At 38.9% G+C, this 15,677-nt stretch overlaps 1 protein-coding gene across 3 annotated transcripts in view; it reads left to right on the top strand.

Moving 5' to 3' along the window:
- The window catches only part of LOC130577098 (dystonin-like), a 292,211-nt gene that overhangs the window by 17,505 nt on the left and 259,029 nt on the right, over positions 1 to 15,677 (top strand). The gene's annotated exons all lie outside the window — the stretch shown is intronic.

Genomic DNA, 15,677 nt, shown 5'->3' with positions numbered 1-15,677 from the left:
AAAAGAGAGAGAATAGATTATCTTTAATAGACTACAATCCAGAAAACATAAGTCACCAATTTAATTTCTCATGGACATTGTAAGTTATTCTGAGTTTATTATTAATGCCATGGTGACAGGGTGAGTAAGGTTAMTGACATTGCCATGACAAATCACTGCAGTGTTGTGAAGTTCCAGGCAGTCGTCAGGATGTCCGTCCTGCAGTTTATCACATCTTTGTCCCATTTCATCTCAATGTCTTGAAGTTGAGAGACTTTTGATCTTCATCTTTGCACAGTTTTACATGATTCAGTGCCAGAAACGCTCTTGTTAATCTGCATCATTTCTTTCCCCTTTTCCCCCACTATTATTCCTGCCCACTTGAACCACTCTAAATAAATCATCTGTTGTCTTGATGTTTACATTATGGCCATATTCTGCTTAGTCATCACTTGAAAAAAATAAAAGATGATATCTGCTAACCAGAAGACATAATATCTCCTCGTAAAACAGTTCTCTTTGTTTTTTCCCTACTCATGTCTTTTTGTCCCCATTTTCTGCCAAGAATGGCATCTCCAAAATAACTATAAAAGAACCTTATGGAAAGCTTTTTCTTTGCTTCAGGAAATTTTAAAGTCCTAAAATATGATAACCTGTTTTGTTGYCATATTAAGATAACATGCCTAAAGACTTTTCAGGTATTTCATTAAAAGCTTTGGTGGATATTTAGATGCTTTCTTATTCCTGCTAATTTAGACTATTTTATATTTGGTTGGTTTTGTTGTGTCTAAATCTTGTTTTGCAGTTTCCTAGCTGCTGCTATAATTATCTGAATTTGCTTGTATTATTTCTTACTTCCTGCATAGCAATCTGAGATCTTTCCAGTATTGTTCCTGATCTTGTCAGAACTAAATTAGGTGTAATTGTTTGGATGGGAGTAATCCCGCTGAAGACAATAATTGCTCCACTTGAGTATCTACATGAGATGTTTGCAGAAATAGAACATGAGTTTTCTCTGAAAATTTAATTGTTTTTTTTTTATACTTTGCAGGTCATTAATGGGGACATTAAATATATTTTGTGCTAATACTGGTCCTTGACAAACAAAGTTTATAACCCACTTTCACTTTTATTCATCTTACTCTAGTGCAGCATGGACACAGTGCTGTGCTTACCCTTTTAGGGCACATCGTTCTATCCCATGCTCTGTAGGTCACCCTCTCATTGGTGGCTGTATTGTTTTGCTGACATTCCCTACACCTTTACAGTTTTACATCAAGTTTACATGGAGGAGAGTGCAGATACCTATCACTGMTGTGTACTTTGAATTTTTAAAAGACAATGGAGAACTCTTGAGAACAGAAASGTGTTTTTAGATTTGTGTGATTTCATGCAAGTCAAGGGAATGGTATATATTGCTCCTTTCACAAACTAGGTACCCGATTCTGTGTAGGTAGTTAGATTTTCTGAAGCTGTGCAAAAGTCTCTTGTTTTGAGCTGGCTGCTGCCTAGCAATACTTCTCCAGGACAGAGTTTAAACTGAGGGTTCTTTTACAAGCATTGTGCAGATATTATCAGTATTTTAAATAGTGGTCTGCTCAGAAGCAAAGTATAAAATGCTGCAAATTATTAAGAGGTGGCCTTGAGTTTGTGTAAACATATGTGGCTCCTGATTTGTGGGTCAGTTAGACATACAGCTCTGCCAAACTATGTTTGTATGTCTGTGATCAGAATTGAAAAGAGATGGTGCCAAAGCAGGCTCTTTGACATCTCTGTTGTTAAACAGTTTGAAGTTTGACTGACTCATACAGCCACCAAGGATTATTAAAGATCATGAAATGTAATACCAAAATTTGCCCTTTCATTTGTCATGATCACTGTAAGGATGACACTGCAGAGATTGGGTCATGAATGAACCTGGTTTCTTCAATTTCAAACGTGAAAGCCCACTTTCTGCTTAAAAGCCTTGTACTTTACACATCCAAAGATGATCTATTTTGCCCCAAAACTGTAGCAACAGCACATGTTGAGGTGATTATGTACTGAATAGTGTTTAAMAAGAAGTATCTCTGAAGTAAACTACCAAGAATAAACTGATGACAAATAATGATCTCAGAAGCACTGCTGATTGTAGGTATCCCTCAGGGTCTCCTAATTTACCTGTTTATAATTATTTAAAGACTGGCTTTGCTGAAGCAGTTCAGCTCCTTAGGGGAGGATGTTGCATTGCTAGGAGTCACTAGAAGGAAAATAGAGACAGGTCACATGTCTGGGAGGTCACATGTGGAAAAAACCTGATATGGGCAGCTTCATTTGGCTCCACTGAGACTAATCCAGTGGCTGAAGTGAAACTTGCACTGTGACAACCCTGATGAAGAAATCATGAAAGCAAAGTTCGATCAATTTTTAATGCATGGAAAACTGTAAGCTGTCCCATTCAGGGTCTTTTCAACTATCCTAGTTTTTGCTTCTATCTGTTTAAGCCTTAAAACTGACGAGAAAATCAGTATCAGAATTCTGTCTGAAAAAGACTTAGGAGTTTTTTTAACATCTGATATAAAAAAATTTATAGATCTCTCAGTATTTGTTGACACCTCACTTGAGAATGCCTTTTTTATATAGATAAAGTGATCTTTAGGAGTTTTTAATGTGTCTTAAATTAAATAATTTCAATTTAARTATCAATTATGAAATAATATCAATTTCATTAATTTAATTTCTTCTTACTCTGATTTTAKGTACTAATTTTCCAGTGCAATGTCCTTTACATGCTATTGGAATGACCTAAAACCTATGACATGCAAAAATTGCCCATCACCCTGCACAAGGCTTGGCTCATCCCAACTATTAGCTATTTAAACTATAGATTGCATTCATATCTTCTTTCTTTTGGAGACATCTGCTCATGTTAGATTGTGTCTCCTGTGAATTGCATTTAGAATCAAACTTGGCAAAACATGATTGTACCATCCTTCACTTCCAGCATTTTTATTAACATTATATTAATGTTCTCAAATATATGACAGAGCTGTGAGCTGTCAGATTCTGCATGCACGAGTGCACACACACACACACACACACACACACACACAGGTCATCTCTCAGGAAAATCTGAGCACAGCCATGATGAAGAAACACAGGGAACATGTGAATGCATATGAAAAGGGAAACAAGAACTGCATTTTTTTCCCATTTCTAAGACTGCTATGGTTTAACTTGGCAGGCAGCTACACACAAACAACCTCACAGGGCGGCTTCTCACTCCCCAGCAGTAGGATGGGAGAGGGAATGAGGAAAAGGTAAAATTTGTGGGTTGAGAGGAAGACAGTTTAATCAGACAGAAAAGGAAGGGAAAATAATAATAATAATAATAATAATAATAATAATAATAATAATAATAATAATAACAAAGCAATGAACAAGTGATACCCAATGCAGTTGCCCAGCACCCAATGACCAATGCCCAGCCAGTCCCTGAACAGTCCCTGAACCCACCCAAGCAGCTCTCCCCAGTTTTATTGCTCAGCATGATGCCATATAGTATGGAGCATCCCCTTGATCAGCTGGGGTCAGCTATCCCAGCTGTGCCACCTTCCCAGCTTCTTGTGCACTCCCAGTATTCTCACTKGAAGGGCAGAGTGAGAAGGTGCAGAGTGTTTGATGCAGTGTCAGCCCTGCTCAGCAATGACTAAATCATCAGTGTGCTATCAACATTATTCTCACCTTAAATCCAAAACACAGCGCTGCACCAGCTACTAGGAACCAAAGTAACTCTATCACAGCTGAAATCAGGACTAAGATTTAAAAGATATTGGTGGGGATTTTGAGAAGCTCCTGATAGAGTTTGTTAGGTGATGGTTTCATAAAGTTTTTAACAATATTTAAGCATCTGGCCATCTAAACATTTTTAAAAATATCTCAAGGAGCCTATTTTAGTGTGTAGGATCTTTGCAAATATGACTACTAATGCAAAATCCTGTCATGTTTGAAATGAAGAGAAAGCTTTCAGTGGCCATTAGGTTGACTTTGAAGTTAGTTCTTTTTCCACAAGTACATATACCTACCAAGAGACTGTTTACATCTTTTTTTGGACTGATGTGTTTTATTGCTTTTCTTGTAGCAAGTAACTCTTCACTCATCCATTTTTCACAAACAGTTTTGCCCAGAGTTTATTTTCCTGCTGTTCTTCCAGCTTCTGTGACCTCCTCCCTTACTGCCTGCTCCCAATTTCCTCTTGGCTGCTTTTCCCTCTCCACCCTGCAGCTCATCCATTGCGTTATTGCAATTGACTGGTTCTTCCACTCCTTTAGCCCAGCTCCTAGGCAGTTTAGGTTTTTGAAGGGATTTCTTAAAGGTGTATTACCATGAGTTTCACTAGGCCAGGGAGGTGATTGCTTTACTATTTTGAAACTACTTTTTCCCTAAAACACAACAGTGCTGTGTTTAGAATTAGATCTGGGRTTTAAAATTATTGTTGTCTTTGTAGGGATTTTTGTTCTATAGATAGTACAAAAGGAACAAGTTAATTGCAATACTGCTAATAATTGATGATGCATGTATGGAAAAAGACACAGAAATAAGTATAGCAGTAACAGTACAAATCTGTATTTAGAGCACCTTCACTGACTTCACTGCTAGCTCTTATTTGGAGTGTTAAGGTCAYTTGAATTGATTGTCCCCTGTGGTGCCAGACCATGCTTGTTTCGAGTGTATTTACTTAGATTTAAAGTTACGTGGTTGAAAATTGCATCAAATCTATGTTATTTTTCTATATGCCATTGCAAATCATCCCATACCTGTGGGCAAAGCCCTCTAATATAGCAGGATTTGTCTTGATAGATAAGATGATTCCATACAATTTTTATTTTGTCTGAGTCAATTTTCATTCCCGGGGCAAATGCTTATTTAGTGAAAATRGGATGAGAACTTAAACCAGTCTAGCTCTCTTTGATCTGAAGTGTTCAAAGAGGGTCAAAGTGCATGCTTGGTTCTTGGAGCTGAARCTAACTTGCTACTAAATTAGAAGTGAACAAGAGAAAATATTCTTCAACTGTTGTATCAAAGAAATAGAGTTRTAAAACTCTGGTTTGAAAAATGGTTAATAATTTCTTTTGCCACTGTCATTTTGTCATGATTTCTGTTAACTGTCATTTTGTGTTCATTGATAAAATTTTGCTACATACATRCAGCATAGCCTCATTGAGAAACTAAAATTTTAGCTGTTCAGAATTTTTCTTTTTAAATCCCAGTGTCCTTCTGTGAGAGCCAGTAATAGAAACCTAAGCTGCTAAAACGTGCTAGCGATCTTAACTGTAAGAAAAAATGTTTTATGTATGTGATGATAAATGGTAAATTCTGTACAGTAGCTGAAAGCAGGTTAAAAAAAATAAGCTCTGATCTTGCTGATAGTGTTGTTTGCACAACTTAAAATGACCAGTAATTGTCTCACAGATGCATAGTAATTATAGTCTAAATGCAGATGTTTCCTTTTCCTTCACTGCCACACGAGTCACTYTTCAGAGTTGTATTGTGTAACATCCTACTGTGGCACATAAAAGTACATCTTTATATAGCAAGGGACTCCCTTATCCATTTGTATTTATGTATAACACTGCACATGGGTACGATGTTGAAAGAATAGTTTGGCAGAGGCGAGTATTCAGACATTATGGAGCCCTGGAATTAAGGTTACACGTGCAGTTTTAATTCAGTGAATTTTGCATCTGTGTTGTCATACAGACTGTAATTGTATGATGGTGTACTGGTTTTTCACAGGATGTACTCTATTCATCATAGGGTGGAAGTGCTCTTAGGATGACTCTTACGTGTAGGAGTTCTGCTGCGGGAGTTGTAAMGAGTATAAATGAATAAAACAGGAGATTGCAGGAGGACAGAGGATCTCTTATTCCTTTAAAAAGCAGTGAGTGCTGCCTTGGAAACTGAAGGGTGGGCACAGGGTCACTATGAATGAGCTGAACAACTGGTTTAAAACATGTTTTTATCTTCCATTTTCTAAGTGCCTGAATCCAAGCATGCAGTTGGGTTTATGGAAGCTCTCAAGCTGCTATTCACCACTGAACTCTGTGTGTGCTGTAGTCTGAGTATTACTGATACATAATTTTAATAGCTCTTAAAAGTTAGACCTCTGGCATTTCAATTTCACCTAGGTAAAAAAATTGACCTCCTGGTAGAGTTAGCATCTTGCGTAATAGGAGTGAAGCAGTCACAGATGAACACCACAAAACAGTCTGTTAAATAATAGTACTTTTTTTCACACCAGTATTTGAATAGCATGAAGTAAATTAAGTKCTAAGGCTGCCCATTGAACTGACAATAAATGAAATAGTGAATAACTGTTCATGGAGTGAATTATCACCCATCATTTGCACTAAATAAGAGCAATTCTTCTATTAAGACTATTGCTGAGGATGTAATCGTATCATTATGATCACATCATTATGACTGCACCATGATGTACAAATAAACAGGCTGAACAAAGGCTGCATGGTGAACCTGAAGCCTGGGACTTGGTAACATTTTAGTACTTAACTTTTCAGCCTTAAGAAAAGTATTTTAACAGAAACTTTGTGTTTAATTTCCTACTGTTAAAATCAAACTGGAAAAGTTCAGCTGTGCAGTTCATTGGCAGGTTTTGACACTCCAACTACAATATGGAAAATTCTGCTGTATTTCAGGGAGAGACTGATGGCATTTGTCTTTGTCCATATGAATCAGTAACACAGAGGAAGAGATTTTTTTTTTCTAGAGGAACTCTCAGATATTTTCTAATGGCTGGAGTCGGGGTGAAATTTCCCTTTCCTTCCAGGCTCCTTAGGGAATGTGCTTTCCTGGACGCATTATTCCTGAGTGTGGCTTTTTCTGCCATGTCTCCTCCTGACCTGCCTCTGCCCCACCGCTAACTCCGTCCTTGCTGTCCAGTCCTCGCTCCTCTGCTGACCTTGGCCCTTCTGCTCTTGCTCTCTCAGTCCTGGTTTCACTCCTTCATGTCACAGCCCTTCCCAGGTTCACTGGTCATTCCTCTCATTGCTYGGAGGCATTTGTTCAAGCAGTCTCTGATTTCCGTGCCTCCCTCTGGCCCCTGGGTGCGTTCCTTGGTTCTTGTCTGTCCTCTCTGAAACCTTCTCACCCACAGTTTGTGCTTGTTCATTGAAATACCTTGTTCAAAGCCTTTTGCTGAGGCAGTAGCTGTTCCATGCCAGCAGGTCAGATCCTCAGCTCTCCCCCAGGCTGCTTCCTCCAGCACTGATGGTAACTAATCCCAACAGTTACCTTGCAGGTCCATTTCTCCTGTAGCCTTTATCCACAGAGTCTGCTGCTCCCTTGAACGTTTTTCAGCTGCAGCTCCCAGACTCTGACAGTCTCCGTGTTTGTCCCTCAGGCTGTCAGTCCCAGTGTATTTCTCCAGCCCTTTCCTCCAGCATGCCGGTTCCGGTGTTTGTCCTCTCTGCATTCACATCCCACGGCTTCTTCCTCTTGCTGGCTGAGCAGGGCTGAGCGATTCACGGAGGGCAGAAAAGAAACAGCCTCCTGCCTGTCAGCTCTGGTGCCTGCCTTCCCCTGCTCCCCATGCCTCTTGTCCGCACTGCCATCAATCTGAAACCATGGCAAGCAACTATTAAATGCAAAGATTAGCTTTTCCTCTGGATCTCCAAGCTGGAAGGATCCTGGTCAGCTCCTTGGGGATGGTAGGTGTCCTGAGTGGAGGTAAGAGCTGTGAGGGTGAAATTTGCTTGGTCGTTCTTGCTTGGTCTGGCATCTGTGAAATCCCAGAGAGAGTCTTTGCCTAGGGGATGCCAGCCTGAAGGGATTTTAGATGATAGATTGAAGACATTTGAGTTGAGAAATTTGAACATAGCCTTGTTACAAAAAAAAAAATCTGGTAAAATAACTTTAGTAGTTACTTGAACAATAGGAAGAGTTAAACAACTTTGCAAAGAAGAACTACTAGTAGGTGAGGAGAGATTAAAAGAAGTTAACTTGCTCAGCAAAACCAAAAAAAGCTATGAGGAGATACAATGCAGGCTATGAATACATTGGGGAGGCAAAAGAGGTTATTTAAGGAAATGAATGATGTTACAAAAAAAACCCCAAAAGACCAGGAATATGATTGAGGTGGCAAGTAGAAGAYCACTTGTAATCAAGACAGCAGGAGGTTCTGGAGCAGTTTTCCTGTCAGAGTAGTGAGATCAAACCCAAACTTTAAAAGCTTTACTTTATACTTCCTGATGCCAGGGATAGCAGATGATATTTATACCTCAAAGACTTATCATCACTCTGACAAATGTAGACAGATTTTTAACAAAGATGGCAAAAGACTGATGTCTAACTTAAAGCATATTCATATTTGAAGTATCCATCCCAAAGCCTACAGTCTTCTCAAAAAAAGATTGCTGGGATACTTTTTACTGTTTACAAATAACTACTGGATATTTTCATAACCTTACTCTCAGGCTTCTCAGTCAACCTTTGACTAAGAATTTGCAAGAAAATTAAAYCTTGGGAAGGCAATAAGAGAAAATCTGATCATTGAATTATTAATCCTAGTGTGTGTAATTATAAGAATATGTATTTTTAAATAGTTAAATGTTGATTGATTGCTGGATTGAGTCTTCAAATTCAGTTCTAAAACATGGAATTGAAACATGTTTTGAAAACTTGTTTATTTCTATAAGGAGGGAAACTTACAAGTCAGGAGTGTTAACTGCTATCACTAAAAGCAGAATATCTACTGTTTTAGATTTTTTTAATGCCATTAAAAAAATCTTCTATGTCCTCTTTTTTTTTTTTTTTCTTAAAAACAATCTATGCCCATCAGAGGTTCAAAAGCTACTTACAACTTCAATTTGCTCTTTGGTTTCCATACCCTGATATACCTCTTATAGCAAGAGTAATTTAGTTTGCCATTAAAACATAAATATATAATAYAATACAGTCTACAGTAAAAAGTTTAGGAGGCTGAGAAAAGCATTTGAAGCTAGATGATTTCTTATTCCAGACTCTTCCTCTGTTACTTGGTTGCCTTGTAGGTGTAGTAGGCAGATAAAACTCCGTGTGCCTTCCACAAATCTTAGTTACTTTGCCATGTTATGCTCTTTTGTGCAGACCAGGGGGATCGGAATGAATACAAAATAGCTGCAGTTAAAAATAAATACAAAATTTATTTTCATGTAAAGTTTTTTTTGCAACAGTTATATTCAACAGTCATCCAAGGTATACACATTTCTTATACAGAAATAATTCACTGTTTTGAGACCATGAAATCCTGACATTTTAGGTATTAATATATGAAGCATTAATTTTGAAACAAGATAATGATCATTATAACAGAAGAGCACTTACATTTTACCGATGGTTTTAGCATAAAACTCAACTAAAATACTTTTTCCCCATGCTGTAACTTCTCAGATACTCAGAGCTCAAAATATTTCCCCATCTGCAAAACCTTCAGTACCTTTCTGTTGGCTTCTGTAATATAGGTAAGCTATTTCAAGATTAAATCCTGCAATTCATATTGAAAAACTAAGTAGAGGAAATAGATGAATAAAGGAATGGATTAAATACATAACATATCATGGCTGTCATGTTGATGATATTATTAATTTTTAAGTGACATTCAGAATGAATCCACATTTTTGTTAGCAGTTTTACTAAGAAGCTTTTCAAAAGAACTAATGGCTGTGGCACAGTTATTAAACTGAATATGATTTGGCCCCACTTGCATGCAGGTCTTGGTTACACTGCATGGTGTATGCCTTGCTTTTCATATGAAAAAGAAAAAAAAAATAACAAGCAAGTTTTCCTTGCACAGCAACATACTTATTTTTCTCTCATGATTGCTATCTTCCTTAGTGGATGTTACTGAGATCTGTGAAGATTACTTTGATAGTATCTGATCCCTCATATCAATCTCACAATTAACAGGGAGTTATAAATGTGGAGCATCTACCAACTTTCTGCTCCTGAAAGCAGAAATTCTACTTGTTATAGTGTAATTGTCACTAATTAATTTTTTTATCTACTAGAAGATAGTTTCACTTCAGACCAATAAGTACTAGAAATTTGGTGTATTTCTGTATGAGCTGCACAGTGGTTTYTGTTGCTTCTGGTCTTCTGCTACTTCAGTATTTTACCCAATTACTACTTAAAACAGAATGTGGAAGCAGTGGTCAGAGCAGGGATCAGAGCCCAGCAGTTCCACCTCTCCAGAGAGCACTGCATGTTCTGATGTGGAGCGGCTATGCTGCCTCTTCCTCTTTTCCAATTCTACATCTAGAAATTTTAAACTGTGTTTTKTTGAAACATTTTTCCTCAACCAGGAGTTAGGTGAGGAATAGTCTCCAGACTGGATGCTGGGAGATGAGRGTCTCAGCTTAGGTGTCAAACTTCTTTTGATATCGGGAAAAGACAAACAGCTGMTTCACTTCCCTTAGAGCTCAAAAGAAATTAATGTTCTTTGCTGTTATGAAAGATGACTGAGGACCAATTTCAGGAGAAGTTTTGGGTATGCCTTATGTCCCTGAAGAATGAGATGCTTCATCATGCTGAGTGACCAGTTTTTCTGACTAGTATTGGTTCTACCAAAATCTCAGTTTTGCATCATGTCACTTTTAGATACCTAAGTAGGTAGTTAGCCAGTAAACACAGTTTGATGTTACAAAACTGTACTGCAACATCCAGGTGAGTAAGTGGATCTAGCCTTTATCCATTTTGAATTTGATGTCCTCAAATAACCTATTTCTTCCATGAAAGTTGCATCCATAATGTTATTTTCAAAGTGGGGAGATGATACAGTTTAACCTACTAGCATCCAGAAAATACCCCACTTATTTTGAAAGCCCAAGAAAGCATCAGAATTTCCTTATATAGACTCAAAAATGAACGAGATAGAATAAAAACAGAATGCTTATTTCCTCTTCTCCTATCTCTAGAAAGAATGTATGTTCTCTCTACAAAGCAAGTAGATATTCTCTTGATGTTTGAAAAGCCTACCTGTTTGCAAAGACATTTTACATAAAGCCAGACTCTGGATGATCAGGAGTTTCAKATTTAGTGTATTTGCCTTCCAGCTTTCTGCTTATTATTTTATAACATTAAATACAATCCCAGAAACTCTGTAGTATTTTCTGTATTTCCTGGTAACACAAGCCCTTGTAAGTATGGATGTCCTCTTGAATGARTGGCGCAGAACCAGAGAAAAATATTAACTTCTTATATCTGCATTTCCAGTGGTGATTTTTTAAAGTTCATCATCATTGTTTTTACATTATCCTTGTTTGTACTTTCATTTGTGTGTCTGTTTTGCATTTTGATCATTTCTGACAACATGCAGTCCCAAGGGAATTGAATAGCCTGATTACATACATTGGATGTTTTGTATTCTGCATTGCATTATCATCTAATCAGGTTAAAGTGATAAAGATTTACTAATGGGAACATTCAGTTGTCCTAGATTTTGTCTTAAATTTGTTATTTTACTTTCAAAGTTGATCCACCTTAATATCATTCTGTCTGGGATGTTAAGGGACAAAAATAGCCTCTTACTTTCAATTGACATTCTAAATTACTTTAAATTAGAAGGAATTTTGCTGCAAAACTGAGTAAAATCATTATGCAAATGCTTCATTTCTGTTGATATTTATCCATTTCCCACAATGAATATAATAAAAAAATATTCCAGGAATTCTGAGATAGTTTAGTTTAAGTGAAATATAAATAACTCATAACTAAACTGAAAATTAAATGTCAGTCAGTGTTGACCCGTACTTTCCACAGCTTTACCAAAAATCAGCACGGKAGGACTCACTGCAGTGGACAATCTTCTTAAAGATAAAATGTGAAAGTACAAGCTATTTGATTAGAATTCATCTGGCCAGCACAATCTCTGATGTGTCATAGGGCTGGGGAATTTTTGCAAGATGAAGATAATTTGGTATTAGCCTTGTGGCAGCTTTTCCCAGCTGGCTTGCCTGACCGAATTTAAAACGTGACCTCGGCTAATGCTTCCTCCCCCGCTGCTGTGCTTGACCCTCTCAGCTCCTATTTACAGGTGGCTTACCTGATCTCTGTGTTGTGCATTACTCTGTGCCATTTGCAGCTACCCCATCTTCCGCTCRGTTTCCACCTAATCTTCCGCAGTGCCTCACCTCTGACAAACAGCACCGCTTTTCCTCCTCAAGGGAAATCATGCCTTGGAACTTGGCCGAATTCCTCTCACAAGAAACACTAAATGCTTCTTTGAAATTATCCCCGTTACTGGAAACCAGCTGGCTTTTATAGCACAGCAGCAAGCCTGACTCTGAGGCGCTGCTGCACATCCCCTGATTCGGTGAAGCCCGTGGGCAGCGGCAAAGGGAGCGCTGTTCTCCGCCGTGCCGCTCCCTCCCGGGGACTCGTGTGCGCGGTGCACCCCCGTGCGGCACCGGCAGCGAACCGAGCCGCGGGGATGCCGGGCTGTGCCGGGCTTTGCCGGGCTCTGCTGGGCTCTGCCGGGCTGTGCCGGGCTTTGCCGGGCTCCGCCGGGCTCTGCGGGCTCTGCCGGGCTTTGCCGGGCTCTGCGGGCTCCGCCGGGCTCTGCCAGCGCCGCTCGGGTGACCGAGCTCCCGTGACACCCACGGGCTTCGGTGCCCGGGCTGGCCCACGCACAGCGGAGCAGCGAGAGAGGCTGCACAGGCGCCTGCAGGCTACTGAACAGCAGCAGTGCATAATTGGAGACAGAAAATAAGCAGCTAGAGCAACTGGGCTGTGACCTCACCGGCCTTCAAGCTAAGAGCAGTCGAGCCCTGACCCCTGCTAAGTCCCTAGGAATAGGCTAAGTAAGGAAGGCTAAGTAAGGATGACCAATATTTTAGTGGATATTAAAGACACTTCACYCACATAGCCCCTCAAATGGTTGTGTATTACAGTTACGTTTTTCACTTGTGCACAGCAACGTGCATTATAGAGAAATAACAGAAGTGCCTTATGTATTTTGATTTTAACAGAATATAACAGCCTTATTTATTCCCCCATGTGTTGTCCTAATTGGCCTTTTTCAAAATAGTACAGATGTTCTGCTTTTTTTTATTTATTTTTTTTTCCCCCGCTTATTTTGTTGCTGTAGTAACACAATGTTTTTTTTGGGACTTAAAACTCTATCACGGAAAATGTATATGCTAGAAACAAACAGTCCAGAGGGATGAGACTGGTGTGAACAGTGCCTGTACAAAAGGGAACAATTACAAACTTCTTATCAAAGTTGTTAATTTACTCAAAGTTGTTCAGCTCATTACAAACATCTTTGGAATAGCAAAGTTAAAAATACTTATGTGCTCAATATCTCCATGTACACATTACTCAGAAGTATCTCCATGCTGAATGACAAAGTAGGCTGTAATTAAGTTAGAAGTTGACATTTCTTAGATGTGTTTACTAGATTTTGSTGTTATGAAAAATTCCTTTCTGAGCATCCTAAATTGTTCTGAAAATGAARTAACATGATTGTTGAAGAGTTAAAAGCAAAAGGGGGTTTTGTTCATTCATTTGKTTAATGCATTAAGTAAGGCAGGATAACTTAAAAGCAGATAGCTAGTTGTAATACACAGAGATGCCAAAGACTGCTCTACCATTGCCTCTTTGGTTTGATTTCTCATAAAATATGAGTGGGGTCTTCTCTCATAGCTTATCTTCTAGCATTGTAGCAAAGCTGGCTAGAAGGCAGACTCCTTTTACCTAAAAATGACATCTCGATAGACTGATGGTGCATAAGGAATGACCACTTTTGGCTTCCAAGGGTAGGAGGAGATGTTATCAAAAATAATAATGGGCTATGAAGGCCTCTTTTGTGACGAGGAAATCCTACTGGATAAAATTTTTAGCTTACTTTCAAATACCCATCAGCAAGCTGAGGGATCTTTCCCCACAACTTCAATAACAATTGTTATTGTAGTTTGTCCTTGCGTATTTCAAGCTGCTACATAAACACTAACACACTATTGCTATAGCAGCTCACAATACTATATCTGGGTTCTTCCTAATTTTCATATTATAAGCTAGAAATGAAGAAGGTGAAGAAATTGAAAGTAAAAATCCATCTCTGAGGGTCTGTGTGATCCAAAGATACTGAGGCTGGCTGATGAGCCAAAAGAAGGTGCAGGCCTAAAGCAGGATGTTCAGAGCTAGGATTAAAGGCAACACTTTCTCTTCTATGGCAAAGTCTGGAGCTAATGACAGGCTCGRAGGAACCTAATCTCCAGCTAAGCACATCAGGGGGCCTGATAGGCCCAACAGGTACAGCAAAGTGCCCTGCAGCAAGCTGAGCACTTCCAGCTCCTATCRGGAAGACACTTATATGTCACCATCCTGCTTCATGAGATCCAGTTTTAGCTTATTATACAAACTGGCAGCAAAATAATCTCTGCACTAAAACTAATTATGAAGGCAATCAGAGCTGGTATCAGACATCTCATGTTTCTGTTTTTCTGCACTTACCTTCTGCACTTTCCACATCACAATACAGAGAATAGGAATCCAGTTAATTGGTTTTATGTAATCATTCCCTCCCTCTCAACTCTCCCATTGTAAACTTCACCATGGAGTACTGTAGAAGGAGAAAAGAGAATTGGGATASAAGTGAAGAGGGCCAAAAAGTAAAAACCACTAATAAGTGATGTYCTCTTATTATAGCAGATTATTGAACTGTATATTATTGGTACTTCCATGCAGAACAAAGAGTGCGTCATGTTGTTTCTCTGGATTATGCAGATTCTGAATTTTAAAATGGGTAAAATACCCCCCATAAAAACTGACAGWAAAAAAAAAWAATCAGACAGCAACAAYAAATTCTATCAGATCTCAATCACTGTACAAACTTCTTTCATAAATAAAGGTACCCTTTAAGCCCTTTAGTGGAAAAAAACATTGAGAAAAGGGCTACAATTCTAAAATACTATCTGGTTTAGTGTCAACAAATCTGGAATTGAGAATGGCTGAATGGTGCTGTCTCTATGTAACAAAATATACTGACTTTGAACTGAAARARGGTAGATTTAGATTAGCTMTAAGGAAGTAACCCTTCACTATGAAGTTGGTGAGGCACTGGGATGGGTTGCCCAGAGAAGCTGTAGAAGTGCTCAAGGCCAGGTTGGATGGGGCTTTGAGCAACCTGGTCTAGTGGGAGGTGTCCCTGTCCCTAGCAAGAGGGTTGGAAGTAGATGGTCTTTAAAGGTGCCTTCCAACMCAAACAATTCTGTGATTCTACTACACTTCTACAAGCTGACAACAGCACACACCTAAAAATTAACATCATAATTGGACGAGCATCAGGTTGCACTTTTGAAAGGCTGTGGCAGTTGCTCCCACATAAAATGACAAATCAAACCTATCGTTTCCTTGTCAGGTGCCCAGAAAAAACTACAAATCTCTTAAATCAGAAAATACAGAGTGAAAGAAATAGCATTTTGCTCTCCATCATGTCCTAATAACTGTGTATAATGATGTACCTTAAATTTCGACGTGGTGTTGAAGTGTTACTGTTCAGACATCTCTGTTTCCCACTTTACCATTGACGGGGAAGCCAGAAATGGCAGCAGTCCTCCCCGTGCACTGCATCAGTGTTTATTTACATTTCTGGAAGAGCTCTTTTTTGAGTAGCTGAGAAGCCGAAAAGTGGATTCAGTCTCTACGCCGYATCAGTTGTTTTT

Source organism: Malurus melanocephalus, unplaced genomic scaffold (genome assembly GCF_030028575.1).
Source record: "Malurus melanocephalus ecotype Western Australia unplaced genomic scaffold, MMel_1.1 scaffold_166, whole genome shotgun sequence".
Lineage (NCBI taxonomy): Eukaryota > Metazoa > Chordata > Aves > Passeriformes > Maluridae > Malurus > Malurus melanocephalus.
Note: the sequence above shows the minus strand (reverse complement) of the source record. Positions and strands in the feature narration are given on the sequence as shown.